This window comes from Plectropomus leopardus, chromosome 17, assembly GCF_026936395.1.
Source record: "Plectropomus leopardus strain MGB_pleo_1.0 chromosome 17, ASM2693639v1, whole genome shotgun sequence".
Taxonomy (NCBI): domain Eukaryota; kingdom Metazoa; phylum Chordata; class Actinopteri; order Perciformes; family Serranidae; genus Plectropomus; species Plectropomus leopardus.
Genome location: NC_142192.1, coordinates 20,752,719 through 20,767,194, shown reverse-complemented (window position 1 = coordinate 20,767,194; position 14,476 = coordinate 20,752,719). Strand labels below are relative to the sequence as shown.

The window sequence follows — 14,476 nt, the reverse complement described above, 5'->3', positions numbered from 1 at the left end:
ATGTTTCATTTTTTCCACTTAGTGTGTTTCTGAGGACTTTTATAAACCCAACTAACCAATATGGCCCAGTTATCTGTCCCAGTTATGTAGGTTTTTGGCTACATAAGTGTGTTGCTTGGTTAGGTGCAGGCTGTAATATGATTTGCCTGCCTACACTCACTTTCATTCAGCTGTTATTAACAGGCTAATCAGGTGTGTATCACTTATTCATCCACAAATGTAATATTGCAAATCAGAGCTGAAACAATAAGTCAAATAATGGATTGTTTCAGTTGCTAAGCCAAGCAAAATGCCAAATATTTACTGGTCAGGGTCTTTGGTGGGTCTTAAAAGAAGAATAATTGATTGTTTCAGCCATTTAGTCGAGCAAAATGCCAAATATTCACTGGTCACCGTGTCTGCTGGTCCTTTAAAGTTGGATAATGAATTGATTCAGTCGTTTAGTCAAGCAAAATGCCAAATGTTCACTCGTCAGGGCGTCTGCTGGTCCTTAAATGTTGAATAATGAATTGATTCAGTTGTTTAGTCAAGCGAAATGCCACATATTCACTGGTCAAGGTGACTGCTGATCCTCAAAAAGTCATATAATGTCTTATGTTCAGTGTAATTAATCTTAGCCCTTAACAGTCATTAAATAGTCTTAAAAATGAATTTGTGAGGTCGTAATTGTCAAAAATATTTGATGGTATTTCATTCTTCCAACCATCCATTCAAATGAGCCAAGCCCCTTTGCATGAAAATCCACTTTTCAGGTGTTACAAATCCTTAAATCTTTGACTAAGCCTAATACTTTACTTCATATTTGCACATATCTTTTAGCACAATGTAGATTAACCTTACCCACTCTGTTAACTGTATTCTTACATAAAACCTACCTCTTCAAAGGACAACATGATTGCCTTTATATCTACTTGCAATGCTTAAAAAAGAAAAATATGATTTGTCCAAATTGGTCTTAAATGTTGCCAAAAAGGTTTTCAAAAGCATTCTATTTAAATGTCTCACACCAGTAGACATCCTGACTGGTTTTAGCTTCTTAGATGGGGTTCGCTGCTTTTTCAGTTTTATATTAGACTTTTAAAGAGATCACCCACGGTACCCAGATCTTTCACATTTTATAAACAGTTATTTCACCACTCAAATACATGAAAAACAAGTCTTTGGTCCCACCACTAAGAACCTCAGATTGTTGGTGCTGTTCATTCATATTTTCTTGAATGATGGAGCATCTTTAAGTTCTCTCTCTCTCAAAAAAAAAAAGACTGGTGTAAGAATATTTTTTCCCTTTATCTCTTGTATAACAAAATAATTACATGGATATAAGTAAATGCGTAGACGTTTAATGTCACTAAGTCCAAGTGTAGAATCTCCAAAACATGCTGTTTCTGCTTTCTGCATTTCCCAAGTGTGAAAGATTGCTTGAGCCTGATTTCCCTCTACTTCATATTCAAGATGCGAGAAAATGCTAATGAGTTGTGTTATCTTGAGGCCACTGAGGCTTCAGACCTACAGTATACTAATATGGGTGCCGTTCTGCGCATTTTGAGTTGCAAATCTGTGGACAAGATACACTTAAATCAGGAGTTTGTGCACTGTTAGTGTAGGGAAAGCAGAGTTTCTTCAACCCTTTGAAACCTTGGGAAATTGGCTTGATTTCTTTCAAAAACATGGGTAGAAGGTGATGAGGAACTTGAATAGAAATGATCCCAATATTAGCAAGAAAATAGTCAAAAGTAAATGAAAATCACCTGAAAATTTGCACAAAAAAACAACAAACAAAAAAACACAGAATAAACAAACAACATCAAATAAATAAATAATTAAAAATAAAGAAAATTTATGAATATGCTTATTGAAATATAGTTGTTGCAACATTTTTCTATAATTACAAAAAAAAAAAAAATCCTAACTCTACTTATTTCTTGCAATTTGCTGGACATTTCTTTCCAAGTTGCTAATTGCTCAAAAACCAAGTTGCTGAGGGTTCAAAGGTTTGAATACCTGTGAAAGGCGTCTGAGTGTAGCACGAGAAAAGTGATGTCGATCCAGGTTTGGAAGGGTTAGTTTATGCTGTGGTTTATGGATGCACCTGCTAGTCCACTGTTTGATTGGGGCATTCAAAAATAAATGTAATTTACTTAAAAAAGCAAAATTCTTTTCATCTGAATAATAGCTGTTGTGGTGAGAAACTGTCTCAAGAGGACGCCCTACAGACACGACTATAAAAAGCTTAAGTTTTAATGGTTTGTCTCATATGTTGCTTGTTCTAGACACATGGCACTAAACGTTTTCAGCTGCATCCTCTAACCAAGCAATTAATTTAAATGGTATTGATTGGAAATGACATTCACAGAGCTTTCCACAAGTCTGTGGGGCTATTTTTTAATTAGCTCACACTGCTAATTAGCTTATCCACTTGCTAAGCTTGTATTTAGTTCCACTCTGGCTGCTTTTATTCAGCTCACTTACCGTGACCGAGCTTTACACCACATGCTGCACTACTTTTTTCAGTGATTTTTGATGGTAAATTTGTCAAGACAGTGACAGCTTACTATGGCAGTTTTGCCAATTTATACAAATGATAGCACACGGCCTTTAAGTGGGACAGATACAGTATACCGTTTGTCTTATTTGATTACATTGAGATTCATTTGATTCATGTGCGTTTGAACCACGTGGTGAACTACAGCCTCAGTCTACTAATTTGGCACCATAGGACCAAAATGAATGCAGCGTAAATCTTTTATCTGGAGTCGAAACATATTATTACCTTCAGTATGTGAAGCAAGCAGAAAACAACGCTGACATTCATCATGCGGCTCTGGGCAGTCCCTTCAAATGGACCCTCTACTATAGTTTTTAGTGTTTTTTTTATTTTTGCATTAATGTGGACATGTAAGTTTAGGCTTTTGTGATAGATGTCAGTAAGTTGGTAGGAAATGCACTTCACAGAGAGCTACACCTTTGGTCCTGACACGACTCTTCCTGTGGCTGTACCACAGCAGGCTAATACAGGCGTGGCAGTAGTGTGTGTGTGTGTGTGTGTGTGTGTGTGTGTGTGTGTGTGTGTGTGTGTGTGTGTGTGTGTGTATGCGCTTGTGTTTCCGTGTGTGTAAATTGCAGAGCAGTGCAGGAGGCCTGTATTTATAGAAACACTTGACTACACTCAGAGATCTTACAGGAGCAGTCCATTGCATTGCAGAGAACTCTACTGTTTGTATTCTGTTTTTTCATTTTATTTCCACTTTTAAGTACGAGCTAAAAACATTCCTTTTTTACACTTCCTACTTCACCCAGTAATGACTGCAAACTTATTTAAACTTGATTTTTTTAAACTCATTTTTAATAATCCTTTTACCATTGTACTTTTTGTCTGCAATTTCGCAACTTTTTTTTAGTGATTTTAAAAAATCATTTAGTAATTATTTGTACTTTTTATATCTTTTCCCTTTCCTCTTTTATTTTAAGTCTCTATCCTTTAATATGTTTTATTGTATTGCTTTGTAAAGCATTTTGAATTTTCCTGTTGTATGAAATGTGCTTTACAAATAAAGCAGCCTTGCCTAATTCCTGCAAGGTTCATGCTCTGTTTTGGTCCCAACTTTTCTATTCTTTTGCAGTTATCTACTATGTATTCTACTCAAGCTTGTTCTATTCTAGACAGACAGGCAGACAGAGAAACTGTAGAGAAATAGACAAGAGGGTAACAAAGCCAGCAGTCTAGTGTCAGTAGATTGCAGTATGTGGTGTGACTCATAATGACTCCAACTAGTGATACCAATCACTGCAGACACATGTTGTGTGTGTGGAGGTCTGTAGATGCCCTGAATAAGAGTATGTGGGTCCTTAGTATGTGTGTCATGAGGAAATCATGATGCCAAATTAAATAATTTGTCTTGGCGATAAAGAACAACTCTCAACTTTGTAGCTTGAGCATTTTTTAAAAATAAGTTGTTTTCCTAGCAAACAAGGTGGCATTTTTACTCCCAGTTATTGGTTACTTCTTACCTACTGTGTAAATACTTGCAGCTGTGTGGAGGTCTATGCAGTTTCCTCACATTTTGCACAAATGTATGAATGCAGGGTTCCTGTGAATCCTCAAAAAGTCTAAGAGGCATTGAATTATTTATCTAAAAATAAGGCCTTAATTAGTTGGGCATATCTTATATCAATTTTTCAAAAGTCTTAAAAATGCTTGGACATGTTGTGTTTGTTTTACGGTTTTGCTTTGTAAACTTTGAAAGTAACTGGTATCATATTTTATTTATTCATGATTTATTTTTATTATGTAAAAAAAATTGCAGAAGTTCTCTGGCATAAACGTTACCAAAAAAGTATAATTTATGCTACAATAAATATTTGGGTGAAATGTCAGTTGATGTTTCCTTTTTTATTCAGTTTTGGGTGTTGTAAAATTTAATTCTTGGTGGTATTTAAAAAGTCTTAAGAAGTCTTACCTTAAAGCTGTTATTATGTTATGCAAACTTACCTCAGGAATCAAAATCATGAGTGCACATTTGAATTGAGGGAGTAGTGTTATTTGTCTTGCACCTGAAGTATGACTAACTTTTTGTGTGTGTTTGTGCAAGTGCAGACATGTATGTGATTGTATGAGTGCTATAAATTTAGCTTCTATCTCCCGTTGAACTTATTCCCCTGCATCCTCCCGCATGTGGTTTCAGCTGTGAAGGAAAAGCAGTGTGTGAGTGTTTGTGTGTTTTTGCGGACAGGAGGCTGAATGAAGGTCCATTCCCTTAGCTTCTGGATTGGTTGCATTCAGGAAGCAGCCCCCACACCCCTCCATGCACACACACACACACACACACACACTCACAGAGCACTTACTGTACATCCTAAAGCATGCTGCGTCCCTCAGGAGCTGAAAGGAAAACGCCTTCTTCCTCTCAGCAGCAGCAACACTGCTCAGACATCTCTGGGTGTTTATGTGTGTTGGTATGTTTGTGTGTACCTGTGTGTGTGCATGTTTGCGCATGCTTGTTTTTGTGTGGTTGTGTACTGTGATAATGACTGTGCACTGTGATAATGACTGTGTTTACTGAAGATAACATGAATGAACACTGTCTTGGTTTTGTCAGTTGAAAACTTTTTTGTGCTCAACATAACTTGGTTTAACAATATGTGTGTGGATTCTTGAGGTTGAATTTTACAAAAAGATGATATTACCCAGAGAGTGGGCATCTGCCACCTGCAGTTGTTTGTATAATTGTCAGTGCGTCGTCTTCGATGAATGAATTTTTCCCAATGATTAGAACTGGGGCTGATCCAGGCATTTTTTGATTTAAGGATGAGCTGTATGAGGTGTAAACGGTAAAGAGAGCTGCACTTGTATAGTACTTTTCTATCATACACAAAGTTATCATACACATTATTTCTATATTTTGAACTTTTTATGCTAGTTTTATACATCGTATATTGTAGCATAAGGCACATAGTTTTATATTTTTACACACTTAGATCATTATACATATTTATGATTTTAAATATTTACATACTGGTGTAAATTAATATTTAAAAATAATTAGTACTATATATATATATATATATATATATATATATATATATATATATATATATATATATATATATATATATAAAGTATATCTGATTCCTTATTTCTGATTTTAGTCATTTGACCATTCAAAGCTCTTAAACAGTACTTTTCACATTCACTTACATATACACTGATGAACACGGCCACTGTAAAACCTGCTTATCAGGTTTTTTAAACATTCATACACATTCACACACAGATGGAACAGCCATCAGCAGCAATCTGGGGCTCAGTATCTTCTCCAAAGATACTTTGACATGCTGGAGTAGCCAGGGATTGAACCGGCAACCTTAGGATTTTTTGACAACCCCCTCTACCTCCTGAGCCATAGCCGCTGTAGATGGCCAAAGTGTCTCTACTTCTCTTACTGTGCAAAAATGAAGCCAAAATATTCTGTATATGGTTACTGCTATGTTGCGCTTGTGACATCATTTGGAGCCAGAGTCTGCTCTGTGTCCGACCGATTGCGACCAGCTCAGATAACTATTTAAAATTAACTTATAAGAAACATGAACAAATGTTTGAACAAACGTGTGATAAGAGCTTATTAAAATGACAGAAACCATCTTTGGGAAAAATTTATTTGCCGTGTTCTTTGATCTTCAATCCGCTAACATGAAGGAGAGGCGGTATATGATCTGTACGGCAGCCAGCCACCGGGGGATGATCGAAATGTTTTGGCTTCGTTATTAGGGAGATGTGATGTAGATCTTTATTATACAGATTATAGGCTAGATGCATTTCCAATCAATTGTTTGCTCTGGTCCAGTGGCCAAAAACTCCCAATTGTGCTACTTGAAGACTTTGTGAGTAGTGTAATATAGTGGTAGTATGAAGTAGTAATGACATAGTTTACTTTTGGAGTGTCTGTATGTCAGCTGTCAAACTCCCACAGTGGGATTTGCCACACATTTGGAAAGGAATTCACTAATTTGCTTGTACATACAAGAGCCAACCATTTCAGAGATAAAATTTCTGCAGAATGTTGCAACAGAAATTATACTGATGCATCCACAATTATTTTTTTATAACCTGAAGCTGTGTTATACCTCGGTTGAACAATGTAACTTAAGGATTGTGTATGAGTGAGTGTAGTTGGATTTATTGCAATCTTGATGCAAGTCTTTCTCAATAGATGGCTATGTACTGTACAGTATGCTTTATTTCTACGCAGTTGCTATAAAAACATGCATGAGTTTAATGGAAGACAGTATTTTAGCAGGTTGTCTGGCCTCGTCCAAATGCAGTCTTTTTAGAGTGAGTGTAGATGGACCACTGTGCAGCGTAGCATTCTTACTGTGTGCACCGAAATTTGCTACAATGGCAGGAAATGACATTGTAGTTAATGACTTGTCCCTCCTTGGGCCATGCACACACAAAGATGGACACACACACACACACACACACACACACACACACACACTTAAAGTGAGCAACCTTCGGTCATGCAGGTCACTGGTGCAGCATGTCAGCGAGTGATGAATGGAACTGGAGCACAGCGATTCCCTCTAGTGTGTATATGTATATGTATGTATGTGTGGGTGGGTGCCTGTGTGTGTGTGTATGTGTGTGTCTGTGTGTGCAGACCTCAGACTTCTTGGCTCACAAGCAAAATGACTTGACAATCTAATGACCGCTCTCTTGTACCCTCAGTTTTCTCAAAGCGAAGCAGTGACTGACCTGCAGACTACAAAAGAACAATTACGACCACAGATATTGTAAATAAGTTGCCCTTCTCCCTCTCTCTCTGTGTGTGTGTGTGTGTGTGTGTGTGTGTGTGTGTGTGTGTGTGTGTGTGTGTGTGTGTCGTGCTTGAGCGGACAGTCAGTGTAATTACATTGCAGTGAGTCAGAGAGGGAGAAAGAAAGAAGTAATTGTTGGGCTTTGTCATATAGACACACAGAGAAAAGAGGTGGGAGGAGCAGAATAAGCTGGGTGGAAAAGAGAGAGAAAAAACAGACGAGACAAGAAGAAAGGGTCCTAAGATGTACTATAGCACTAGATTCTTAAACACATTAAAACATTATCATTGGACCTGTGTGTGTATACAAAATGCGTCATTACCTACTGCACATGAATCTTCTTTTAGCTTTATCACTAGCCCCCACACTGTGCCTGTCCATTTGTTCAGCTGTCCACCAGTTGCAATATCTCAGGATATGTCTCAGACATCAAATGCACTTTGTTCACGCAACAAAAACAGAAGGAGGTAATTAGTGACTCTGTAGTAAGAGAAATAGTTTGACATTTTGGGAAATATGTTTATTTGCTTTTTTGCCAAGAGTCATATGAAAAGATGGATATCACTGTCATATGTGCAAAATAGAAATGAAACTACAAGCAGGTAGTTAGCTGAGTATTAAGTCTGGAAATGAAAGCTCAGTAATTTACACAAAAAACCAAAATGTAAAAGTTACCCCTTGTAAAAGTTTATTTACATTTCTACTTTTTATTGGCTGAAGGATGTCTTGGCTGGGTGCAGTTACTTCCTGAACTTCAGTGGGTCACTGGCAACCGCTGGCAACATGTCCTTTTTACACTTTCAGTTTTGCAGATATTAAACAAACAAGATATATGACAATTACACCCAATTACACAGATCCAAGTGGACTGAAGGCAACAGCTTAATGCTTTTATGTTTAAATTAAATTCACAAGTGTTGAGTAACTTGTATGTGGTTTTATTAACTAAATGAATTCAAACTTTTTTTCCTCTGATATTGCAGCTCAGTCATTACGCCAGCTTCTCTTTGACAATGTCTTAAGACCAAGAAGAGATATTGATTTATCATTGGTTGTGTATACCAGTTTGAGTGACTCTTTCGCAGGTTAAAGCTGGACATAAGCGAACAATCAGACAGAAAGAGCGAGAAAGAGAGGGAGTGAGTGAGAATGAGACCAAGGCAGACATCAGTGTCTGCTCGGCCAATCATATGACCTCATCTTTTCTCTAGATTCATGCACAGCCACACACCCATAAAAACACAGTCATAATAGATCTCAGGGAAACACACACATGGGCACACACATGTATCAGCAGTGACACACCTGGATACAAGCCATAGGTATGACATCACACACAGTTACAGACTGGTCTGCTACCATAAGCTAGTGCTGCTGAGGTCAGATGTGGGTATAATGCCTCAGTTTGTCTGTCTGTGTGTCAATGTATGTGTCTGTCTGTGTTATTAGTCACCAGCAGGGACTCTCCTGTAACAAAGGTTCATTGAAGAATAGTCTCAAGCCTGTCTCTTAGTCTGCAAAAATGTGTTTTCCCCTGTTTTTAGACTATTTCAACATTATATCAACAATGGCAAACACTGGAAAACTGGCATTTGTTGATTTTTAAAAGTCATACTTAATGGGGGTGGCAGAAATCTAGACATGGCAAAAAGAGATAAACAACAACAGAATTTGATAACACACCCTCTTCCTGCAGGTCATTTCTTTCCCTGCTCTGTCACAGGCCCCACTGACCACACGACCATGGTCATATGCAAATGCTTCATATGGTAACCCAGTGTTTCCCATACATCGATTTATTTAATCACATTTAATTGTAGAGTTGCTTGCAGCACGTTTGCTCAGCCCCTCCACCAAAAAAAAACAAACAGAAGCCACCCTGCTGTCTCCTCACTTCTCTCCCCGCTGCTGTGGACTTCCCTCTGAATTTAGCCAGTGCAAATCCACCCGCAACGGGTGTCACATTAGACTGGTGACCAGTGGCAGTGCTCGGTCTAACCTGTTAGCTGGGGAGAAGTTGAGGCTGTCTGTTCCCTTGGAGCTGGTGTTTGCACTGGCTGGAGTCCTGTTGCTGTGGTCTCTGAATAGGAGTCCAGAGCTCTCCTCCAGACGAGGTGGTCTGTAGTGGTGTAACACTGACGCTGCAGCTATGAGTCTTTGGCAGCGTTTAACAGATGGCTAAACTATTGGCAACATTTTCTCTCCATCTCTAAAAACTTTGCTGATATTGACATGTTTTCTTTGTCATACTCTCTTTCGGAATCCCTTTTTGATAGGTCTTTAAGTAAATCTGTTTCCTTTTTTTTGGTTGCTTCGCAGTGTAGGCAGTTGTTGTCAGTGCCAGAATAGCAACTTTCTATACAGGATTTTCCACCATTGAATCACAAAGGGACATGGACGCCTTCTCTTTGAAATGATCTGTGATTGGCCAGAGTCCCATCCCATCCAGCTGCTTGAAGCTGATGGGAACATTTCTGTACAGATAAAGAAGTTCATCAGGTACCAAACAAACAATACTGGACTGTTGGATTAGGAATGGGGCTGATTGTGTACTTTCCAAAACTGTAACTTATGGATGGAATACAAAGTATTTTTATTACTTTTTTGATGTTCAGGCAAAGTAAAGAAGCCCATTAGCCCTTACAGACCCAATTTTTACAAATATATTTGAGGAAAAACAACGCAAAGTGACAGCAGCAGCAGCAGTGTTTCTCTTGCACTACAGAACACATTACTTGAAAGTACAACACCACTAGAGGGCGATGTTAACACACCAACTCATCAGGCAGAGATCTAAAGGACAGAATTTAGATCCACCTTCTAAATGAGAGTCAGTATTGTGGGGACATGTATGTGTGTGTATGTGTGTGTGTTTGACATCTTGGCCTACTAATCCAGTGGCCCATTAATCTGCTTTACTCCTGAGCAACTCTCGTCTTGTCTGTCCGCCTGTTTGCTTGTGTGTGTGTGTGTGTGTGTGTGTGTGTGTGTGTGTGTGTGTGTGTGTGTGTGTGTGTGTAAGAGAGAGAGATCTTGTCTCTGTCATGGCTCATTCATAGTTAATGTAATGTGACATACTGGTTATGATATTAAGGATCAATGACAGCCAATTGATTTTATGGTAGTTTGAGCCCATTTTGAGGTCCATTTCCGCAGGCACAAACAGTGGAAAACAGCCATAGAAAGGAAAGTTCCAGCAAGAACAGATTTCTGCCTTTGGGACAAGGATGTTCATGCTCTCAAATGCTGACTTACTTCGTGTCTTATTAGTCTACTGTGATTCCGGACAAAAATGTTGGCATAAAGATTACATCTCTTACGCACGTAAGTTCTTAAATAGTGTTTTATTTTGGCAGCCAACACACAAAATACCAAAAACAACAGAGATTTCTGACCACGGCTAACATACTTACCATCTGTATTAGTCCAGGCAGTTTGATATACATAATCGTTTTGCTGCATATCTGGTACAAAATGGTATTGGATGAAATCTTTAAATGAAGACTGTTAAATTGTGATAAATAGTTGAGAAATTACAGCCTAAGTTAAACTTTTCGAATCTGCACAGACCAAAACATCCTATTCCTGTAACTTACTTTTAATGTTTTTGTTTTTTTTAATTATGCATTCTTTACTAGTTTCAAGTTATCAAGTTTCATGATTTAAAGCCTATACGATGAGTAAACCATTCAGTCTCAAATAAAGTTGCAGGTTTAAGGTATACTGTGATACGACCGAAATATACCAAAAGTTTATTTTGTATTTGCAATATTGATAATTCATAACGTAAGGAGTGACATTTGGCATCAGTGTATTGAAACAGTACTGAAACCCAAAATATCTTTTTACCCCGACCACCCCTACAAATGAGTGTAGGGTGGGTTTACCACCCTTACTATCCCTGCTTTTGATTTGATTATAATACAATTGGATACTGGACTAAACAAAGTTAGTGGAACAATTGGCTGTTATTCCCTTTTTTTTTGTTCTGAAGATTGATGATTTCTGAAGGATAATGTTGAATAGAGAATATTGCATTATGATTAATTGAGGAGCGCCTCAGGGGCGCATGTGTGTCAGAAAGACAAAATAGCCAAAGGCATTACAGCTCACACTCTTCTCCCTCTCTTTCTTTTATATCACTCTCAGCTCTCTACCCCCCCACCCCCCACCCATATGATTTCCCCCTTAACTTTGTCTTATTTTTTCCCATATTGTCCTGTTATTATCTGTATTTTATGCCCCTTTTCCTTCGTGTTTCTCACTCATATAAAGTTGTTGCATCGTGTCTTTTCATCTTTTCTTGTCTCTCCCTCCTCACTTGCTTTCCCTCTGAGTCCTGTACATCTGGCCACCCCTCTCCCCCTCCATCCGTCTCCTGGGAGACAAAGACTCCCCCTCCTCCTTCCTTCTTTTCTCCCTTTTCGTCTCCCTCCCCCCATTTCACTGTCATAGGCTGCATACTACCCCTCGCTCTCTCCCTCTTCCCTCCCCTGCTCCACTCCCACTCGTGCTGCTGTGTATCCGTGTACTAGCAGTAGTTGTAGTAGTAGTAGAGGGAGGAGGAGGAGGAGGCTGGGTTGTAAGCTTAAGCTGACATTAGCCATCATTACTGAGTTAGCTGACTAGCACATCTCAGCGTTAGCCCAAAGACCACAGGAGCCCGGGATTTTGGATTTTCCCAATTTAGCGGTCTGTCAGAGGGGATTAGACTCTTCTCTTCTCTTCTCTTCTCTTCTCTTCTCTTCTCTTCTCTTCTCTTCTCTTCTCTTCTCTTCTCTTCTCTTCTCTTCTCTTCTCTTCTCTTCTCTTCTCTTCTCTTCTCTTCTCTTCTCTTCTCTTCTCTTTTAAAATGGAAGGATTATACCATGGTAAGATTTTAAACATACAGTAGTAGTGTGTATGTGTGAGTTGGTAGTTGCATGTGTGTCAGTGCATGTGTAAAATTATATTTAGTGTGTGTTTAAAAATGTATGATTGAGCATTTGTGTTTTCATTCTGTAGCCTCCAAACTCAAAGTAAGGAGATTATGTGTGTGGCAAACACGCGTGTATGTACAAATTTCTGAACATACTGTTCGTATCAGAAAGGTTTGGTTTTGAAAGGTATTAAGAAGTTTGGCTGATTTTTTTGGTTTCTTGCCATGATTACTGGGACTGACAGAGTATAGATTTAAAAGTGTCTGTGATAAATGCATATTTTTGGAGATATAATAAGGATGATTAAGAGAAGGCGCCGGAAGAGGTGTGAAGATCACCAATTTAAAAGGATTTATAAAAAAGTTTGGCTTCACATAATTAAAAAGGATTGTTGATGAAGTAGTTTTGCTGTAATTATATAGTGATATAGTAGTGATGATGTAGATGAGCAGGAAGAGGAGGCATGTGCATGTAAACGTGGATCCAGTTGATTGAAACTAGAGCTACAACAATGGTCAATTCGTCAGTTGAGAGATTTGATAACTGATGAATCACTTTCAGTGAGGTTTTAAATGCTCAGATTTGATAATTTAGTCGATTCTCTCTGTTTTATATCATTGTAAATAAAGCAATTAGTAACAAGATGTGTGAACATGTTGAACTTGGGCTCTGGATATTGTAACAGATATTTTTTCCACCAAATGGTTGAGTAACTGAGAAAATAAATGGCTAAATACAATGTTACCCACAGACCAAACAGAAACCTTTCCAGCATTAATATGAACATTTAAAGCTGTTTTATTTTGTTTATTATCCGTCACCCTTACGATGAGGGATTGTGTTTGTATGTGAAAAACGGAGGTGTTGAAGTGTGCATGTGTGGTGATGGAGGTTGGCGATGCCTGTGTCTGTGTGTGTGTGTGTGTGTGTGTGTGTGTGTGTGTGTGTGTGTGTGTGTGTGCGCGCACGCGTGCGTGCTTGCGTGTGTAGGAGTTGAGCAGTATGTGTGAAATGATACGTGTGTCAAATTAATAGGTTCTGTTTGAACATAAGTGTGCATCCTCATGTGGAGTGTTTCCCACGTGGCTCCATGTGTAGGTGTATGTCAGATTGTTCTATGTCCATTGATGTGCGTGTGCGCGTGTGTGTGTGTGCGCGTGTGCATCATAAATGTAGGCAGGAAGTAACAATCCCCCTGTGGCGTTTTGTTTCTAGGTTAAATCATCCATATTTCAGTGTTTTTAATATTTCGATCTTGGTTCATAATTGATGGAAATTTTCTAAATAAGAAGCAGAGCTACACACACATAGACACACACACACACACACACACACACACACACACACACACACACACACACACACGATGCTGCACTTTTACCTGCTGTAACATTTAAGAATTTTAGCAGATACTTTTTCAGATGTGATGATGGCTATTGTTTTTGCCACTAAAGGCCCTTAAAGATGATACAGGAGATAAAAGTGCACTTACAAAAAGTGAACTTAAGTCAAGTTTGAGGACTTCACAGTTCACACCCTGAATATGGAAAAAAAGAACATAAAGAACATAAATTCTATAAAATAAACATGAACTTGACCAGATGAAGAATCCGAAGTGTATGTGTTGTTGGCCATGTTGGCATAGTTTTTTATAAATATATTAGCATGGTACTACCCTAATCTAACAGAGCATGGAGATGAGCTAGTAAGAATTTGCTTTCGTTGGCCAATCAGAATTGCTTTGAGAAATCAAATGTGAAGTTACCTGATTTCTGTAGTTTTCCCTCCTGCTTCAGCTTGGCTGCTTCATTTTATAGCCTTGTAAACCAGCTCCCTAGTGTTTGCTCTCATACAAAATGAAAGAAGAAATTCAATATTTAATGCTGCGTTTGATTTTCTTCTTACTTAAAAAACACGTTTTCATGTAAATATATGCTGAAAGCCACAACAGGGGCCTCAGTTGACTTGGTCATTAATGTCAGATGTGTTTTGATTTATGTAAAAAACAGAGTCTGGTATCATTTGAAAAAATTAAATTCAGAGCGTGCGCTATCTCACCAGTTCATTCGTCCTAAATCTGCTGTGATGAATTATACACAGTGTATCTGCTATGAGTGTGATACATTAACATGCGTGCCGCTCCAGTAAGCCAGTTAGCTTTATCACTGCACCTGAACTATACACACTTGAGTGAATGCGTGTGTGCCAGTGTGTGCGTTTTTGCAGATAAATGTGTATGAGCA

General features: G+C 38.4%; 1 protein-coding gene across 1 annotated transcript in view; it reads left to right on the top strand.

Annotated features, from left to right (window-relative positions):
• ptk2aa (protein tyrosine kinase 2aa) overlaps positions 1-14,476 on the top strand; it is a 78,128-nt gene that overhangs the window by 651 nt on the left and 63,001 nt on the right. The window lies entirely within an intron of this gene.